Source organism: Petromyzon marinus, chromosome 49, assembly GCF_048934315.1.
Source record: "Petromyzon marinus isolate PM22_M1 ecotype Great Lakes invasive population chromosome 49, UKy_Petmar_22M1.pri1.0, whole genome shotgun sequence".
In the NCBI taxonomy this organism is placed as follows: Eukaryota; Metazoa; Chordata; class Hyperoartia; order Petromyzontiformes; family Petromyzontidae; genus Petromyzon; species Petromyzon marinus.
In genome coordinates, this window is record NC_133715.1 from 6,409,229 (window position 1) to 6,430,346 (window position 21,118).

General features: G+C 53.3%; 3 long non-coding RNA genes across 3 annotated transcripts in view; 1 reads left to right on the forward strand and 2 right to left on the reverse strand.

Moving 5' to 3' along the window:
• The window catches only part of LOC116952958 (uncharacterized), a 19,987-nt gene extending 16,539 nt beyond the window's left edge, over positions 1-3,448 (reverse strand). Inside the window, exon 1 of the long non-coding RNA XR_012947138.1 lies at positions 3,245-3,448. This is a non-coding gene — a long non-coding RNA (uncharacterized LOC116952958). The remainder of the gene's footprint in view (positions 1-3,244) is intronic.
• LOC142931120 (uncharacterized) overlaps positions 1-16,738 on the forward strand; it is a 21,179-nt gene extending 4,441 nt beyond the window's left edge. The window contains exons 2-3 of the long non-coding RNA XR_012947137.1: positions 11,321-11,620; positions 14,147-16,738. This is a non-coding gene — a long non-coding RNA (uncharacterized LOC142931120). The remainder of the gene's footprint in view (positions 1-11,320; positions 11,621-14,146) is intronic.
• Positions 8,205-11,607, reverse strand: LOC142931121 (uncharacterized). The gene is made up of 3 exons (XR_012947139.1): positions 11,508-11,607; positions 10,267-10,485; positions 8,205-9,653 (listed from the first exon to the last, which is right to left on the reverse strand). It is a non-coding gene; the product is annotated as an uncharacterized LOC142931121 (long non-coding RNA).
• Positions 16,739-21,118: the final 4,380 nt, after the last annotated feature.

Genomic DNA, 21,118 nt, shown 5'->3' on the forward strand with positions numbered 1-21,118 from the left:
TGGAAGTCCAGTTCACCATGGAAGAAGTCCAGTTTACCATGGCTCCTGGAAGTCCAGTTTACCATGGCTCCTGGAAGTCCAGTTTACCATGGAAGCTCAGTTCACCATGGAAGGTCAATTAACCACGGGCAGGGGTCAGCAACCTGCGGCTCCGTAGCCGTGTGCGGCTCTTCGAGGATTGCTGCTTTGTGACAGTCCTTTAAGTCAGGGACCACTGTCTCGCATTCAACACATCGCACTGCGCCTCTTGAAATAAAGCTTTTTAGTTGTTTAAATCCATTCTAGATTTAAAGCTTTCGTGACTGCTAGGATCCATACTCTTTGGTTCTATTGGGTATTTTTTACCTACGTGACTTTACCCAATAGAACCAAAGAGTATGTTTAAATCCAATTTGAAAAAGCTGTCTCTTCTTGTAATTGTCGTTTTCCGACCCGCGGTCTAACACAAATAAAACAAACATAGGCACATACTCCATACATCTAACCACTCCTACAAAGACAAAGATCCCCCGTAGAGCCTTTAACCGACTGCTAGGGCGAGTCTTGTTAGCGGGCACCTATGAAGGGCCCGGTACTTGAGGGGGTGGGTGGCCAACGCCACGCCTGGCCGCCTTTATTTCCTCACCAGGTATTAATTTGAGGCTGAGTCGACCTAGGGGAGGTCAACAACACGCCCGACCGCCTTTGTTTCCCTAGTGGCGATGTTTACACAGCGCACCAGGTACTCATTTGAGGCTGAGTCGACCTAGGGGAGGCCCAGGAACCGGTTCAGATAATCGTCACCGGTGTTGTGAGCGGTAATCGAACTCGCTGTCACCGGGGTTCGTATCGCAGCGCGCTAACCGCTACACGACCGCTCGCCACACAACATACATACGCGTCCACGTATACAGCAACAATAACATTCGCCACTAAGTGGCGGCGACAATCATCACGGCACTCGTGCCAGGCCAGTTGCACCTTGAGGTCGTGTTAAGTGTGCAAGGCCTGTTGGGACAGAACGCAGGTGGTTATGAGTTGACTTACAGATTACTGGCAGCCGGATGTTACTACCTGTGCTACCCCACTGTGCCAACAAAGACGAAATGGTGCCAACACACACAACCACGCAGAGTTCAACACGCCGACAAACAAAGACAAAGATCCTCTTCATAGTAGCACCGTACGAAGTCACCTATCCGTATGAACGGTCACCTATTCATACGGGTAGTCACCCGTGACCGGTTCAGATGATCGCCTCTGGTATTGTCCGTGAGCGGGAATCGAATTCGGGTCACAGGGTTCTTAGCGCAGCGCTACACCACCGCTCCCCACACACAGACACATAAAACAAAGATCCCGGTATAGCCTTAACATTCTGTAGGGGCAAGTGCTGTTAGGGATCACCTATAAAGGCCGGCACGGCACACGAGGGGTTGGGTGGCCAACACCACGCCCGACCGCCTTTGTCTCCCCAGTGGCAATGCTTACACACCGCACTAGGCGCTCATTTGAGGCTGAGTCGACCTAGGGGAGGCCCAGGACCAATTCAGATAATCGTCACCGGTGTTGGCCGTGAGCGGGAATCGAACCCGGGTCGTCAGGTTCATAGCGCAGCGCGCTAACCGCTACACTACCGCTCCCCACACACAAACACACACAGACACACACACAGACACACACACACACAGACACACACAGAGACACACACACAGAGACACACCGAGCGAAGTCTCCCCCTCTCTCGCTCTGTCACGAAGCCGACGGTGCCGGCGTCCCCGGCGCCCTGCGCGACTTCTCGCCGATTTCGCGCCGCGGTGGCGGTGTTTGCTTTGGGCGCCCCTCCGAGCGAGGGAGACGGGACCGGCCCCCCACGCCCCGCTCCTGTATGCGCTGATGCACTCAGCCCATTCACAGCCCCCCCCCCGCCAATCCCCCCCCCCTCCAACCCACCCCCCCTCCACACCAGCCCCCCACCCACCGCCGCCCCCCCTCGACTTTCCGTGGTGCAATAACAGCCAAGTTCACGTTCTGTTCAACCAAGCTGAGAAGAGCTCTCTCGACCAGCATAGTCGAGTGTCAATGGCCAGTGAGTGAGTGAATGAGTGAGTAGGTGAAATGGGTCATTGGTTGAGCTGGGCGATGGGCGGGTTGGTCACATCGACTTTGTTTCAGCAAGTGAGAACTCGAGAGAGCAGGACAAAGTATCGTTTGCAAGGGAGAGTGAATGAGCGAGTGAATGGGAAGGTGAGTCGGTAATCGATTGAGATGATGAGAGAGTGAGTTCACGTTTCAAGTTCAGTCTTGATAATCTGTTGCCCTGTGTAAACATCAGCGCTGTGGAGACAAAGGCGGTCGTGCGTGATTCCGAACACACCACCCCTGAGTGTGCCTTGCCGGACCTCATAGGTACAACTCGCAAACAGCACTTGACCCAACGGTTTGTTACAGGCTATACACTATAGGGGATCTTTGTCTTTGTGTGTGTATGCGTGTTGTGAGCGGTCGCGTGCTTGTTCAAAAAAGACAAAGACCCCCCGTATAGCCTTTAGCAGACTGTTGGGGCAAGTGCTAATGTTTATTCTCAGCACCAGGTACTCGTGCAAAGGCTGGGGCGAACTAGGGGAGGCCCAGGAACGGTTCATTGTTCGTGAGCGGCAATCGACCTCCGGACGCCGGCTGCGTTAAGTGCGGTGCGCTAACCGTTGCGCCACCGCTCCTCGAGTTAAATCGGTGCTTGTAAATCTCCCTCACTCACTCAGGGGAGCCGTGATCGTCAAGGAGCTCAGACAGAACGCGCGACCTATCATCACCACCATCACCATCAACAACACCGGCCGTTCATCACGACGGCTGTGGCATGCTCGGTGCATTTTGAGGCCACGTGAAGTGTTGAAGGCCACGTGAAGTGTTGAAGACCCGCGAGCAGGAGGTGGTGAAACAAGCCCAGGTGCAGTGGGTTGAGTGACTGAGATGGCTGGCAGGTCCACCAACTGTGCCCCCCGCAGTCGTTATAACCACCTCGCCTGGTTTACAGCTTTGGCTATTTGGACTTTGCGTGTCTCTCTTTCCGTGGCCGAGTGGATATTTCTCCGGGTCCTCTGGTTCCCCCCCCCCCCCTCCACACTAAGAATCAACGTCACGCGTTTAGAGTATTTTCCCACTGCTGTACATTTCCACACGATAGGTCACTTCGTTGAGCCATCATTTGCGAGAGCAAGGTCGCTTCTGAAAAAGAGCTGTACGGCTCAGAGTGGGACCTTACCTGGTAAAATGAAGGATTCAGTTGAATAGTTTAAAGTTACAAGTTGTGAGCGTCGCTCCTCTGCCCTCCTCCGTTGTTGCTGGATGGCGACTGCCTCCAAACCCTCGGTGGCGTCCTTCACGAACCTCCCTCCGCTGAGGGCGATCTTGACACCGCTGGCTGCAGGTCATGGGCCAGTTCACTCAGCTCCACGTCACCACCAAAGACAAAAACGACCCCCACCCCCGTATAGCCTCAACAACTGTTGGGGCAAGTGCCGTTCGCGAGAACATCACCACCATCACGGGTCATTTGCTCTTCGCGACAATCCCGCGTCTCGGGTTCACGTTACGAGGGGGAGAGGGTGGGGGGTAGGCGATTGGGGTGGGGGCCCGGGGGGTTGGCGGCGGGGGAATGTGGTGGGGGGGGGTTCCATTGTTAATTCACGGAGTTAAATTGATGTTCGCCACGCGACACCGGTGAACACGACATCGGACACCTGGAAAACAGAAGCGGCGACCCCCCCCCCCTCTCCCCCCGCCGGCTTTTCCTTTGCACGAATTTTACAAAACCCTTCCACTACAGTCAGTAAAGGAATCCTCCCATCGATGTTTGTTCCGACAAAAAAAAACGAATCCATAAAATTCCCAAGACATAGATTCCCCGTATAGACTTTACACACTTGTGGGGCAAGCGCTGTTAGCGAGCACCTATGAAGGCCGGCACGGCACACGAGGGAATGGGTGGCCAGCACCACGCCCGGTCGCGCCCGGTACACATTTGAGGTCTGAGTCGACCTAGAGGAGACCCAGGACCGGTTGAAAAGAATCCTCAATGGTGTTGGCCGCGAGCGGGAATCGAACCCGGGTGGCCAGGTTCGTGGCGCAGCGCGCCAACCGCTACACCACTGCTCCCCACCCAAACCCCCACCCAGCCCCCCACCCAACCCCCACCCAAACCCCCACCCATCCAAACATGCGCACAGACGCCACACAACCCCCCCTCGCCATCATCCCCATCCATTTGCACGGGTTGAAAACGGCTACCGGAAATGTTTGGCCAGCAGCCAACAACGAACACAACACACATACACACAACGACAAAACCACTCATCACGTTCGTCAATAACACTGCGCGTGTGGCCTTCGAAGGGAACATTTTAAAAATGTGTGGACGTTTTCGGGAAATGAGCCTTATTCACAGTACGTAAATGGAGCGCGTAAATTTAACGCGTCGTGTGCTATGACGAAGGGCCATTAGCCCGAAACGTCGCCTTTTAGTGGGCGCCGTGGTGGCGTGGCGACGTCATCTCCGTCGCCTGCAATGGAGGAGCCCGTGGGTTCGATCCCGGACCCTGACTGACGATGACTGTTGTTGTATATTCGGAGTCCCCACGTGCTGTCTCTCTGCCCCGTGATGGTTGATGATGAATCATCATCATCACACGTGGCCAGGTCGCCTCTGAACCAGAGCCACAATCTCTATTGTGGCTCTGCTACACATTTGCACGTGGCTTGCCACGTGCAAATGTGTAGCACGTGGCTTGCCACGTGCAAATGTGTAGCAGCCAACTACTCTGAACGCGTGATTCTGAATGTGGAGGGGAAAAACCGGAGGACCCGGAGAAAAATCCACGCAACCACGGGGAGAGAGAGAGAGAGTCTCGCAAACTCCAAATATACAGCAGTAGGCGTCGGGGTCGGGATAGAGCCCACTAACTCCTGCACATCAGGCGAGGGAGTCAACATCTCACCACCGTGGCGTCCAGTGGGCTTTAGCCGGTACAATAAAATACCATAGTTTAGTTGTGCTTATTGTTAACTGTGCTTGTGCGCCGCTGGCAACGCAGCAGCAGCAGCGGCGGCGGCGTCAACGAACGACATCGCCACCATAACCCACGGAGTAATCCCGAGTTTGGCGGAAATAGACGACCTCTGTGCGGTGACGCGGCGCGCGTGTTTACACCGCGGAGCGATGCGCGCGTCATGCCTCGTGTGCCGCTGTTGTTGTGGGGGTGAGGGGAGGGGCCGGGGGGAGGGGAGGGGTGGTTGGAGGGGGGCACTGGACCGGTCCTAGCTGGGTTTGAGAGGGAGAAATGCAGTCGCTGGGCAACATTCCTGAGCTGCTCACCTCCTCAGCCCCCCTCCCTCCCCTGCTCCTCCTCACATACCTCTCTTCCTACACTCACCCCTCTCTCTCTTCCTACACTCACCCCTCTCCTTTCCTACACTCAGCCCTCTCTCTTCCCACACTCACCCCTCTCCATTCCTACACTCACCCATCTCTCTTCCTACACTCACCCCTCTCCCTTCCTACACTCACCCATCTCTCTTCCTACACTCACCCCTCTCCCTTCCTACACTCACCCCTCTCTCTCTTCCCACACTCACCCCTCTCTCTCTTCCTACACTCACCCCTCTCTCTTCCCACACTCACCCCTCTCTCTCTTCCTACACTTACCCCTCTCTCTTCCTACACTCACCTCTCTCTCTCTTCCTACACTCACCCCTCTCTCTCTTCCTACACTCACCCGTCTCACTTTCCACACTCACCCCTCTCCCTTCCTACACACACCCCTCTCCCTTCCTACACTCACCCCTCTCTTCCTACACTCACCCCTCTCTCTCTTCCTACACTCACCCCTCTCCCCTTCCTACACTCACCTCTCTCTCTTCCTACACTCACCTCTCTCTCTTCCTACACTCACCCCTCTCTCTTCCTACACTCACCCCTCTCTCTCCCTACACTCACCCCTTTCTCTTCCCACACTCACCCCTCTCACTTCCTACACTCACCCCTCTCACTTTCCACACTCACCCCTCTCTCTTCCTACACTCACCCCTCTCTGTTCCCACACTCATCCCTCTCTCTTCCTACACTCACCCCTCTCCCTTCCTACACTCACCCCTCTCCCTTCCCACACTCACCCCTCTCTTTTCCTACACTCACCCCTCTCTCTTCCCACACTCACCCCTCTCCCTCCCCACACTCACCCCTCTCCCTCCCCACACTCACCCCTCTCCCTCCCCACACTCACCCCTCTCCCTCCCCACACTCACCCCTCTCTCTTCCTACACTCACCCTATCCCTTCTCTCTCTCTCACCCTCTCCCACACTCACCCAACCTCCCCTTCCTCCTCTCACCCCCTCTCGCCATCGTCCGCATCAATAATCAGGCCACGATCGATCCACTGCTGGACCGAAGGCCTCCTTCCCCCATCTCGCGGCCACGTAACTCAGCAATCCCACCCCGCTGCAGCTGTGCGCGAATGTCGATTTCAAGCCTTACCCCCTCCCCCCACCCACGTTGGACCGCCGCTCCTTCTTTAGTCTCGACCGCCGGCCGTCTTCGACGTGGCGTCACGTTTGCGACGGCATTCGAGTGAATGGGGAAAAATGCGACGATCCATTGCCCCGAGCCCATCGCTCGCGTCGACTCTACCGGACGCGGGACGTTTGCGGTCGGGATTTAAAACCAATTTCTTTAGGACTGCTACTTTGTATTTTTAGTTTGTTGTCTAATCAACCCCTCCCCCCCCGCGTCTCCGATTAGCATGGTTGGTCACGTACGGTGCTGCGAGAGAAGTTCAATACACACACAACAGAGTCTAGACCGGGTTTTTTTTTTACCGAGCCCAACGATTTTTACCGGTGGGTATTCAGAGCGGCTTATTTGGCGATGAGAGTCCGCCTTGGCCAGTGGCGCGCTACGTGAAGAAGGCCAATTGCTCGAAACGTCACCCAGTATGCTTTTTTTGTTTGTTATTGTTAAGGACGCATTGTTATTGCCGAATGTAACGAGTTTGTGTTGGTGTTTACTATTATTATAAAAAATGGGTGCTTGCAAACACGTCAGAGGGTGGGTCGGGGATTAATAAATGGGGGAGGCGGGAGGAGGAATGGGGGTGGGGGGGAGCAGTGGGTGGGAGTTGGGTGGGGGAGTGGTGGGGGGGGGAGTGGGGTGGGGGAGTAGTGGTGGGGGGTGATGGGGGAGTGGGGGGGCGTAGTGGGTTGGGGGGGAGTAGGGGGGGTAGTGGGAAGAGGAGTGGGTAGGAGTGGGGTGGGGGGAGTGGTGGGGGAGTAGTGGGGGAGTAGTGGGGGGAGGGAGTGGGGTGGGGGGAGTAGTGGGGTGGGGGGCAGTAGTGGAGGGGTGATGGGGGAGTGGGGGGGGCGTAGTGGGTTGGGGGGGAGTAGGGGGGGGGAGAGGAGTGGGGAGGAGTGGTTTGGGGTAACACGATCATCAGTACGCGAGTCCTTTGTGTAAGAAATACCCACCACCATCATCTCTTCACCTGGCCCACAAGCTCAAAACGGCAAGCGGCCAGCAACAAACAGCACTCATATCAACGTTGCAATAGATGAGTGCAACATGTTTGTTGATTTGAGCGAGTTTCTTACGATGATTATTTTTCTTGGGAACTGGAGGACTAGGAGACGTTGATGGGGGGAGGGAATTCCAGAGTGGAGCAGTAGGAGGAAAGAAGCAAAGAGAGTGGAGTGAGGTGACCTGCGGTGTGGTGAGCTCGTGAGCGGTTGAGTGAGTGAAGTAGTGAGTGGCTGAGAAGGTGAGCGAGTCAAGTTGGTGGTTGACACAGTGTGGATGAAGTTAAACAATCGGTTTCGCGTAGACCGAGTCCTCAACGCCTGGCGGAAGAAGATCAAGGGGCTGAAGTTCACACCGCGGTAGTAGCGATAGAAGAGTGACAAGGAGCGGGCTTGATGCGTGCTGAGCGAGTGAACTGGAGCGTGAATCGTGTGGAGGATGCGTCGGGTCTCGGAAGATCTGGGGAGCTAAGCAGGGCGGAGCCTGGCTTAGCCCTTGGATAGGCGACAACCGCAATGGGCTGCGCTAGCACCAGATGGGACCCCCAAAACAGCCACTCGTGGCCGCTACATTGGCCACAGTGTTAAGCATATGATCGGTTATTTCTTTAACGTCAACGCGACCACAAATCGTGAGGACGAATGTAAGTTGCCCCACGAACCCGGCGACCCGAGTTCGATTCCTGCTCGCCGGGCAACATCCGGGACGAATATCCGACCCGGGAAGCCGCGACTCCGTTCACGTCGCTGCGTGTAAACATCGTGCACTGGGGAGACAAAGGCGGCCGCGGGCGTGGTTCTGGCCCATTCACCGCTCCCCTGGCGTGTCCCGGCGGCCTTCATAGGCGTACCACAACAGCACTTGCATGCTGAAGCCTATACGGGGGGGGGGGGGCGTTGTCTTTGCCACACCGCCCACGTATGTTCCGTTGTCGCTATCTTTGCTTCGTCTTGAATTGAAATTAATGGAATCCGGTTTGGGGGATGGGGTTGAAGGGGAGGGGTGAGGGGAGATTCCAGGCCTTTGTACGCCAGGTCGCGATACCTGCTGGCGGTGAAGACCGGCTGTACCGGTCCAACGGTGACCGGCCGGTTGCGTCTGTAAAGAGTGCTGAGTACACGATGGGGGGAGGGGGATGGTGGGGTTGGGGCCATGATGACGACACCCAACACAATGAACGTACACTAACAACGTCCTGAACGTTTTTAACACGAAAAAAAAAACAAAAAGCACTCAGCACATTCGTGAAAGAAAAACACTGTGGCCCTAAAAGTTTAATAAATATGTTATCTTATATATGTGTGTGTGTATGTAATGGGCGACGTTTCGGGCAGATAATTATAGCTTCATAGCCCCAGTTTGCCCCTATAACGAATACAGCAGCAGAATTCCACTAAATTAGTGGTTCTTCTGCTTAACCTGGGGCGCATCATGCACCTGGGGGGGGGGTGCGAGATGCCCTTCCTGGGGGTAGCGAGACATGGGCAGATTATTTTTTTAGACGCGAAATCATCGAAAACACAAATTAAACACGGGCACTTAAGTTACAACTTACTCTGCTTCATGAAACCCTACGCACCCCTTAACATTACGCGTTTGTTTTAACGAATTACGAACCAAAGGTGGCGCAAGGCTGTAGTAAAGTTTATCAACCGCTTCGCTGGAGAATAGTGGAGCGGATAGGGTCTGAGAGCCGATGCATCCCGTTGCTCAACGCCCCTCTGAGCGATGCTGACGATGCCTGCGCGTGTGTGGTGGTGAGCGGACTGCGCCCCACGAACACCCCGTGACCCGAGTTCCATTCCCGCAGCCAAACCATCGCTGACGCACATCTGAACCGGTTCTGAGTTAAGTCACGTGTTTTATTTTATTTTCTACCTACGTGACTTTAGCGAAAGAACCAGAGAGTATGGATCACTGCGGTCACCAAAGCTTCAAATCTAGATCGGTTCTGACCTTACAGTGGCTGGTGCGGTGGCGAAAACAACACATCAGCATTGCGGGGAGACAAAGGCGGCCGTGGCGTTGCGTTGACTACCCCACAGTCACGTGTGCCTCGCCGGCCTTTCGTAGGTGCTGCTCGCCAACAGCACTTGCCCCAACAGCCTGTTAAAGGGTATATGGGCGATCTTTGTCTTTATCTTGGTATGTGCTGACACGAGTATGCGGGTCATTGTTTAGAAGCCTGTACAAATATGAAAGGTGTATTTTATCAGAGGCATATACGCGTGCAGGAATTGAAACACGTGTGTGCGTGTGTACGTACATGTGTGTGTGTGTGTGTGGGGGCAATATTTAAATCGTTCTTTGGGCACTCCCCTACGTCTACTCAAATGAGTAACTGGTGCGGTGCGTAAACTTCGCCACTCGGGAGACAAAGGCGCTTTTGGGCAAGTGCTGTTAGCGAGCACCTATGAAAGCCGGCACGGCACACGAGGGGGTGGACAGCCAGCACCACGCCCGGCCGCTTTTGTCTCCCTCGTGGCAAAGGCGGACGAAGATAAATGCGGCCGGGCGTGGTGCTGGGAACCCACCCCATCGTGGTGCTGGGAACCCACCCCATCGTGTGCCGTGCCGCGCTTCATAGGTGCTATTCGTCCCCCGTTAAGGCTGCACGGGGTATCTTTGTCTTTGCGTGGTGGAGTAAAATGTGGGTAACTCCCATATTTTTCCAACGCGTCTGGGCCAGCGTCAAAGAGCCGACCGAACAAATCCTCACCTCCAGGAGCTCTTTCTCGTGAAGGCCCCGAGCCACCTGCCAGCAGTGGCGAGCGCAGTGAAGTTGCAGGGCTGCGACTCTCCAGTGCCGCTTCTGCCCTTTGCCCAGCGTCACAGCGCCGCCGTGTGGCCGCTGCTGCTGCTGCCGCTGCTGCTGGTGGTGGTGACCCGAGAAGTGGAGGCAAGTCGTTAGGGGCCGTCCATAAATGACGTCACGCAGCTAGGGAGGAGGAGGGGGGGTCAGACATTTGTGACGATGTGTTACGAGGGGGGGGGGGGGGGGTTGAGAAATGTGACGTCACATCAAAATGCGCAACTTTAAATAAATATAGAATTTTGATTTAAAGCTTTCGTGACTGCAACGATTCATATTCTTGGTTCTTTCGGTAAAGTCACGTAGAAGGGAAACAATGAAATTATAAAAAATATATAAAAATGTATATTAAACATATAATATTTTTTATTATTATATTGTTTCCCCTCTACGTGACTTTACCGAAAGAACCAAGAATATAAATATAGAATTCTTAAAACAACACTAATTGTTATAACACTCCTACAACATCAAAGTGCAGCGCCACATTAAATCCGCACTACAATGACAATAGTTTAAAACGATTTTAAGCATGTTTATTTTCAAAATAGAAAGATGTTTTTTTGAGGAGGGGGGGCAGAGCTTTGTGACGTCATATTTGAGGGAGGTCTGACTTTTTGTGACGCCGTGTGACGAGGGGGGGGGGGGTCAAAAAATCCACCAAAATCGCGTGACGTCATTTATGGACGGCCCCTTATCCAGTCAGCAGAACGAACGTGGGGGGGGGGCAGGGGGTGCCTTGCCCCCCCCCCCAACACCGCCCTCAGTGATGGCCAAAGCTACGAGTTGGGTCTCCCTTGACAACCACCGTGAGATTTTTTTTTTTTCAACAACAGCGTCAAATAACAAAACACTTATCTAACACGTGCTTTAAATGCATTGGTTTTAATGAAATGCTTTCACATCGAACCTCGTTTCCGGGGTATTTGTTCCATTGGATTACGCGTCAATTGTGTTGCAGAGAGGCACCACGGAGCTGTCGTGGGCTGCATTTGGCGAAGACGGAGCGCCCCCACAGCCTTAAATGTTCGAGACCGTGAACACCACGATGTCATTGGGCAAGAGGAGCCGCGATCTGTAATAGCCGAGGTGCGACCCTACGAGACCAATCAAATATTGGGGGGCCCCATCGTGACCGCTTACCGCACCTCCTGAGCTGAGAATGTCCCATGACTACACGACTGCATCATCGCCTTTCGTTCAGCGGCGATCTGGGCTGCATCAAAACGCTCAACACATCCGTCAATGAGAACACTGCGTGGTGAGTTGCCTTCAGCAGAGAGACGCAGCCACCAGAGGGCAACGTCGCGTCATCAGCAGCTTCATCAACAGCATTATCAACACGAGCATCAGTATCATTATCAACACAAGCATCATCATCAACACGAGCATCATCATCAGCATCATCAGCATCATCAACACAAGCATCAGCATCATCATCATCAACACAAGCATAAGTATCATCATCATCAACACAAGCATCAGTATCATCATCATCATCAACACAAGCATCAGCATCATCATCATCAACACAAGCATCAGCATCATCATCAACACAAACATCAGCATCATCAACACAAGCATCAGCATCAGCATCAACACAATCATCACCAGCATCACCAACACGAGCATCATCATCATCAACACAAGCATCAGTATCATCATCATCAACACAAGCATCATCAGCATCATCAACACAAGCATCATCAGCATCATCAACACAAGCATCATTAGCATCATCATCAACACAATCATCATCAGCATCATCAACACAAGCATCAGCATCAACACAAGTATCAGTATCATCATCATCATCATCAACACAAGCATCATCAGCATCATCAACACAAGCATCATCAGCATCATCATCAACACAATCATCATCAGCATCATCAACACAAGCATCAGTATCATCATCAACACAAGCATCAGTATCATCATCAACACAAGCATCAGCATCATCATCAACACGAGCATCATCGGCATCATCATTAGCATCATTATCAGCATCATCAACAAAAGCATCATCATTAGCATCAGCATCATTAACAAGAGCATCATCAGCATCATCACCATCAACACAAGCATCATCAGCATCATCATCAGCATCATCACCATCAACACAAGCATCATCAGCAGCATTAGCAGCATCACCATCATCAGAAGAGGAATTAGGAGCATCACGCATCACCATCATCACCATCATCAGCGTAGTCAAAATAATGTTGATCATCATCATTGCCATCATCACCATCATCATCAGCAGTATTCATTAATCACAACTCGCAGCCCTACTCCCTACAACACCTGTCAAGTCCTGGTAGTTGTTGTTACCCACCCACTCACCCACCCACTCCTCCACTTACCCACCAAACCGCACACTCACCCACCCACTCACCCACCAAACCACACATTCACCCACCCACCCACTCACCCACCAAACCACTCATCCACTCACCCGACTACTCACCAAAAAACACTCATCCACCCACCCACCCATTCACCTACCAACACACTCACCCACCCACTCATACACTCATCCACTCACCCACCAAACCACACACTCACTCACCCACCCACTGACCCACCAAACCGCTCACCCACTCACACACCCGCTCACCCACTCATACACCCACCCACCCATTCACCCACCCACCCATTCACCCACCCACTCACCCACCCGCTCACCCGCTCATCCACCCACTCAACCACTCACCCACCAACCCATCCTCACACTCCCTTACCAGGTTTAAAACCCGATGAGCTTCCGAGGCCTCAGGAGATTCGGCGCGTTCGGGGTGATTGGGTCTTAGTCTGGATTCCTATCGCGTTCTGCGGCGCCGATCGATGCCGGCACCGGTCAATGTCAGACACGGGATTCTCATCACGGGAGAGAGATTAACGCGGTCCGCTCTTTAACAGCGAGGCCGCGGAGGCCACGGAGCGACAGTTCGATACCCGTAGCTGGAAAAAAGAAAAACAGAAATTAAAAAAACAACAACTGAGTAATGCTGAGACACACAGAGAGAGAGAGAGAAAGAAATAAACCCATATAGCCTGAATAGACTGTTGGGGCAAGTGCTGTTAGCGAGCACCTATGAAGGCCGTAACGGCACACGAGGGGGTTGGTACCCAGCTCCGATGTTTACTACCCAGCTCCGATGTTTACTACCCACCGCACCAGGTACTCATTTGAGGCCGAGTCGACCTAGGGGATGCCCACGACAGGTCTAAGATCATCGCCACCGATGTCGGCGGTGGTCGTGAGCAGCAGAAATCGAGCTCGTGTCTCCGGGTTGGTAGCGCGGCGCGCTGAACCACTGCGCTACCGCTCTCCCCCCACGGTACACATGTAGACAACGCGAGTCTAGCGTCAACACAAGTCACAACATCGGCGTTTGTGAACACTGTTCATTTGCACCGCCGGAATATATAACAAGAAAAAAATCTCATTTCGTTCTCAGCGTATTCGTGGTCCAGCGATCTCCCGAGTAATTGCCGCTGTGTTCCCCGCACCCACCCCGTGCCAAGACCGTGACACGGAAATGTCAATTCGATTCAATAGAAAATAAATAATAATAATCACGACGGCACTATGTATGTATGTATGCCACTGTTGCTTTTTTAACCGCTGGAGCCAAAAGCTCCGCATTTGTATCGGGCCGTGCCATGGGCTGCCTTGTTACCGTCGTTGATTTTTTTCGTCTTTAACATTTCACTGATGTAGGAGGAGTGCGCATCGGGCCTGGTGATGATGGTGATGTTGTTGTTCTGATGGTTCCACCAGCCACTGAGCCTTCGAAGAGGAGGGTCGCAAAAAAGCCGGGAGGAGGTGCGATGATGTTTGGGGCTCGAAGGAGGAGCTGTTTATTCTCGACCATCCGTGGCGTTCCGTAACTGGGTTAGACTCTAGGATGGTGACAGCAGCAGCAGCAGCAGCGCGATGCCAGCAGGAGCGATGTTACAGAGGATATAGAAATATGACGGTTGACACAAATATAATCTGTGATCTGGGTTCGATTCCCCACCACGGCTATCATCAGTTGCGACCGATACCTGATCCGGTCGTGCGTCCCCTAGGCTTGGGAGGGAGGGGGTAGTGGGGTAGTTGGTGGTGAAGGGGGGTAGAGAGGGGAATGGGGGAGGGGAAAATGGGAGCGGGGTAAGGGGGCGCCTCTCACGTGGTTCGATCCATCACGCGCTCGGCCGTTGCACTGCTGAGCCTAGGGGACACGGAGAGATCTTAACTGAGACCCGATTCCCATTCATCACCCAGGACCAGGCAGCCTGGACACCACCACCGCCACTAATTAATTAACCAATCAATCAATCAAGCACTGAGCCAATCGCTGCGTCCATCAGTTTGAGCACGAAACGATGGATTGGATTGGGTATTCGCTCATGCGTCCATTATAGCCACGAGACGTCCCAGTTTTGACCATGAGACGTCGCAGGTTTGGCCATGAGACGTCGCAGGTTTGGCCGTGAGGCGTCCAAGGTTTGGCCATGAGACGTCGCAGGTTTGGCCATGAGACGTCCCAGGTTTGGCCATGAGACGTCCCAGGTTTGGCCGTGAGACGTCCCAGGTTTGGCCGTGAGACGTCCCAGGTTTGGCCACGAGACGTCCCAAGTTTGGCCGTGAGGTGTCCCAGGTTTGGCTTTGAGACGTCCCAAGTTTGGCCGTGAGGTGTCCCAGGTTTGGCTTTGAGACGTCCCAGGTTTGGCCACAAGACGTCCCAAGTTTGGCCGTGAGGCGTCCCAGGTTTGGCCATGAGACGTCCCAGGTTTGGCCACGAGACGTCCCAAGTTTGGCCGTGAGGTGTCCCAGGTTTGGCCATGAGACGTCCCAGGTTTGGCCGTGAGGCGTCCCAGGTTTGGCCATGAGACGTCCCAGGTTTGGCCGTGAGACGTCCCAGGTTTGGCCGTGAGACGTCCCAGGTTTGGCCTTGAGACGTCCCAGGTTTGGCCGTGAGGTGTCCCAGGTTTGGCTTTGAGACGTCCCAGGTTTGGCCGTGAGACGTTCCAGATTTGGCCACGAAACGTCCCAAGTTTGGCCGTGAGACATCCCAGATTTGGCCGTGAGACGTCCCAGGTTGCCGATTCCCTCCCCCTTCTTCCCAAGTCATCCCGAAGTGTTTGGGAAGAGTTGGAGAGAATTGATTATTTGTACGCCCTGTTCGTGTAACAGTATAACAACTACTGCACGACCGCTGCCCAACCAACACATAAAAAACAGCAAAGATTCTCCCGCATAGCCTGTTCGGGCAAGTGCTGTTCGCGAGCACCTATGAATTCCGGCACGGTGCTTATCCACCCACGCAAAGACAAAGATCCCCTGTAAAGACTTAACAGACAGTTGTGGCAAGTGCTGTTAGCGAGTAGCACCTATGTATTCCGGCACGGCCGGAACACCACGCCCGGCCGTCTTTGTCTCCCCAGTGGCGATTTTTACACACCCCACACCAGCTACTCATTTGAGGCTGAGTCGACCTAGGGGAGGCCCGGGACCGGATCAGATAATCGTCACTGGTGTTGGCCGTGAGCGGGAATCGAACCCGGGTCGCCAGGTTCATAGCCCAGCGCGCTAACCGCTACACTATCGCTCCCTACCTACACGCAGACACTCACCTCTTTGACACGCGGCCTGCCCCACTGGGTGCCCATGTGAGCCGGGTTTATCCACCCCCGCGTTGCGGCACGCGGACGCGCCCCCGCCTGAGCCTCTTATCGGGCGGGGGCGCCGCTCGCGCTCATCATCCGTCACTGCCGCGGACGAATCGCTCAGCGGCGCAAAAATCGATTCCAGTTTCATTAATCAGTGGCGCGCGAGACGGAGCAGGCACCGGGGCGTGTGGGGCGTGGGGGCGGGCGGTGTAGAGGAGGAGGAAGAGGAGGAGGTGTGGAGAGGAGGAGATACGGGGATTAGGAGGAGGTACGGGGAGGAGGAGGTTTTGAGAATGAGGAGGTACAGGTAGGTGGGGGGAGTAGGCAGAGGTACGGGGAGCAGGAGGTAAGGGGATGATGAGGAGGCATGGGAACGAGGAGGTACGGGGGGAGTAGGTACACGGAGGAGGCAGTGAGACAGGTAATGAGGGAGGCAGGAGAGGAGGACAAGAAGGGATAGGAGGTGGGGGGAAGCGAGTGAGGGAAGGTGATGGAGGGAAGGAGAAAGGAAGGGAGGGAGGGAGTGGGGATCGGGGTGAGCAGGTCGCAGTGCCAGCCTCTCGATTCAATAACTGGAGCACAACTCAATTCAATAGCACAACGGAATACAGACGTTGTGTAATGAGGCCCCCATTCGTCACCACCCACCCCACCGGCTGTAATGAGCTCTTGTGTAACAAAAAAATAAATAAACACACCCAGCAGTGAATTGACAGACAGCTGTCAGTAGTTATTTTTTTTAGAACTGTTGTTAAGGCCTTCGACTAATATAATAAAGAGTTCAACTTGCGAGGGGAGAGCGACTTAGAGGCACCAAGGGGAGGAATCACAGACCTCCGATTTGCACGGTTAGCGACGTACGGTGCGAAAGAAGTGCAACATACCTACAGGCAGACGGGCGGGAAAGCAGCAGCAATCACGCAGCAGGGAGCTGGCGCAACCAACGATTGCCCAAGTTCTGCGGACCTCTATATATTAAGGTGTTATCGGCCAATTAATGAGCGTGGGTGTGTATACACACATAGGAGGAAAACAGAGCACCCGGAGAAAAACCACCACGCGTGCAAGCGAGGGCGCAACACTCAATCCCCTTACAGATGGAACCAGGTGGAGTCCACATTTCGCTGTACCGCCCTTTCCGGGCAAAGCCCAGGGCACGACTCCTCCTCGACGCCCACGAGAAACAAGTTGCACAACAACATCATCCGTGTGTGTGGTGATCCACCAATCCTCGCTGCTGCTCCCTCCACAGCGATGCATTACAAGCCACGTGCAGCGTAGCCACCACCGTCCGTCGATAACCAACCCCTTCCCTCCCAACCCTCCAAAGCCCCCACCTGCGCCCCACCCCACCACCACCACCACTCCCCCCACCCCTATCCCTCACTCGGCGGCTTTTAGAACCAATAATGGCCTCAGCGAGACACGGGGAGATTGGCGCGGCCAGACGCGAAGGGTCCAGGAACCGCGCTTACGGGAGCCTCAATTTGCGAAGAGAAAATTGCGCGGTGGCCCTGCGGGGGATGGTGGGGGGAGGGGGGGGGTTAGAAAACTGGGAGGTGGGGGGGGGGATGTGATGATGGAGGGGGGGGGGGGTGAGGCAGGGGTTAGGAACGCTCGTAAATTGAAAGCAGACGCGTGTGAGTGAGTGGGTGAGCGGGTGTGCGGTTGCATGAGCGTTGCAGCACTTGGCCCCACAGCATGGGTAGGCTATACGAGGGGGGGGGGGGGGGCTTTGTCTTTGTTGCTGGTCAAAGGCCAACGCTGTGAGCAACGCGACTGAGATTCCCGGTGGGGGTTTTTTTTTTTTACTAAGGTCGTACCGGCGTCTCTAGTTAAATAATAATAATAATACAAATAGCAATTATAAAGGAGAATGAGCGATGGTCGAGAGTGATAACGGAGTGGCAGCCAAAGGAATGGAATGCGTCCGTCGGATCGTTCACGAGTCAGGGGATGGAGCCATGAGATGAGTTCGTGTGTCGAGCGGGTGCCGGGTGGATTGTTGCGGCGAAGGATCGCGAGTGGTGGGCGGTGTTACCTGAGCAGTGGGCGGTGTTACCTGAGCAGTGGGCGGGGTTAGCCGAGCAGTGGGCGGAGTTACCTGGGCATTGGGCGGGATTACCTGAGCAGTGGGTGGGGTTACCTGAGCAGTGGGCGGGATTACCTGAGCAGTGGGTGGGAGTACCTGAGCAGTGGTCGGGGTTACCTGAGCAGTGGGCGGGGTTACCTGAGGAGTGGGCGGGGTTACCTGAGGAGTGGGCGGGGATACCTGAGCAGTGGGTGGGGTTACCTCGATATTGGGCGGGGCTAATCGGTGAGTGGGCGGGGCTATGTAAGAGTGACGAATGAGACCTTGCCTATAACGTCACCAGCATTGATTGAACATCACGAGCATTGATCGGTGCACAAATGGAAAAGTCTCCAATGTGCGACTGTGGTCATCCTTAACAGAGCCGCACACCACATAACGACGCAATGCCCCGATCCACAAATACAAAGGAGACGTCAAAGCGATACACTCCGTTGTTCCTGACGCTGCTATCCAGCCTGACCACCTGAATGTGAAATTGTTTGTTGTTGTGTCGCTCTGCATCTACATCCGCAGCTGTACGAAAGAAGAATATCGTAGTAAGCCTCATTATGTTGCTTAGACAACGGCGTGTCGAAACCGCCCCAGAGTTCTAGATTTGAAGCTTTCGTGACTGCAAGGATTCATACTCTTTGTTTTTTTCGGTAAAGTCACGTAGGTAAAATAAAATAAATGAAAACAACTAAATTAAATCACGACGTTTCGGAGGCAACACAAGCTTCTGTCTTCAGGTGAAAACCGTCACAGCAAAATTGCTGTATCACGTGAAGAGAGCTCTAAGAGACTTGAGATTATATACAGGTTAAGGGGGGGGGGGAGCCAGGAAGGGCCGTGGGGGGCTAAGTTAAGCCGCCTTTTGTTATGCTGCAGAAGGTTAGGGGGACGGAGAGGCGATGGCTAGCGGTTGTCGAAAACGAGAGAAACCAACTGGAAGAAATGGAAATGGCTGTACAATTATAAGGCAGCTAAAGTTTGACTTGGTTGATGACATCTTTCCAATTATTTTTAAATTAAAAAACCATCCTCTCGGTTGAAGTTGTGTCTATGTTTGTATATCTGGATGGCTTCATGGACAAATCTTTGGTAGTATCCGGGAGGTTTGCAGAGTACTTTGGTATCGGATAAAACAATATCATGAGAACTCGCTGTGTTGAAACAATGATCAGCTACGGCCGAAGAATTCGTTCTGCCGTGTTTCAAATCTGATTTGTGCTCGCGAATGCGGTCAGAAATATGTCGTTTCGTCTCCCCGATAAAGCTGTGCTAGAGTGTTTGCTTGAATCAATGCTGCTAAAATAATACACTCCCAAAAGACCGTGCGTGTGGCTGATGGTATAGGTAAGACATTCCGTGCGAAAGTAGTTCTGGCTGGCAGAGGGGCGCCTATTGCACCTGTTATCGCACAGTGTTTGAGATGGGTTCATAAATAAAGTCCCGCGGCAGTTTGCTGATTGGAAACTCGGACACTAAAATAAACCCGCGGAGTTCATCTGAATCGTGCGCGATGATGTATACCACGGGAGAGTGCAAAGTGTGCAGAGAAAGAGAAAGAGAGACAAAGAGAGAGAGAAACAAAGAGCGGGAGAGACACAGACAGAGACAAAACCCAAAAACTAAACTCAACATTTTTTTGTTAATTTGAACCAGGTAAGGTCCCACTGAGCAATGCAACTATTTTTAAGAAGCCATCTGGCTTTCACAAATGATAGCTTAAAGGAAGTGGCTCATCACGTGGAAATGTTCAGCCGGCTGTGATTAAAAACGGGGTGTGAAAATGTATAGCGGCCAAATACTCTGCAAAAAAAAATGTGAAGGGGGTGAAAACCCGGAGGACCCGGAGAAAAATCCACACGACCGCGCGGGGAGAGAGACACGCAGACTCCGAATACACAGCAGGCGTCAGGGTCGGGATTGAACTCACGATCTCCTGTAGACCAGGCGAGCTAGTTAACGTCCCGGCACAAAGAGAGAAAGGCAGGGAGATGGCGGAGTGGAGCAGTCACGTCACGATTGCACTGTTGACGCGTTCCAGTGCGAGGTTGAAGATGTTCACACCTGCACTCCGTCCGGCTATAAGAGGGCTTTGCGAAAACATATTCATTGGCGACGATTCGTGCAACGGCCTTTATTCGTGACACGAACGCGCTCCATTTATGTGCGTCCATTTATGTCAATATGACGCAGGGCCATTTCCCGAAACATCGCATATTATATATTGTTTTCTTTTTTTTTAAGATCACACGCACAGTGGTGTTGTCGCTGTTGACGAAGGCGTTGAGTTTGTACTTTCGAATGTGCTTCTGCACCACTGCCAACGCAGTAGCACCAGATGATTGTTTGTAATAATCATTAACATCATCATCATATGAACATGGTCGCCCATTCTTGTCAAACATCATCATCATTAGCAGCAATCAGCGGCGTTACCATCGTCATGAACACACTTTTGTATTGATCATCATCATCATCATCCTCATCATCATCACTGCTACTTTAGAACAGAACACACGTTTTTTTCCTACTTTACACCGGGGCGCGCAAACGATGGCCAAAATCTCAGAACATCCCCTCCCCCCCACTCCACTCTGACCAATCACTGCACACACGTGGGGTGCTGATAATCGTGGCGGAGTTTGGTGGTGGGTGGTTCTGGCCACCCACCCCTCTCGTCAGCCCGTGCCGGCCTTCTTAGACGCTGCCCCGACAGTCTGTTAAGGTTCATAATAAAGGTTTTTTGGGTTAGATCGCGTTATTTATAAATGTGTCGTAACCCTCCACCACCCGACACGGCCAATCAGCAAAAAAAAGTGTCACGTTGACAAAAGACAAATAATTCACTACTTTAGCCCACCGGTGTGTTGAAGAGTGAATCCACAACATTTACAGTTTGAGTACGACGTTTCGCTGGTAAATACATCCAGCATCATCGGGCAATTCGCCAGTAGTGAATTATTTGTCTTTTGTCAACGTGACACTTTTTTGCTGATTGGTCGTGTCGGGTGG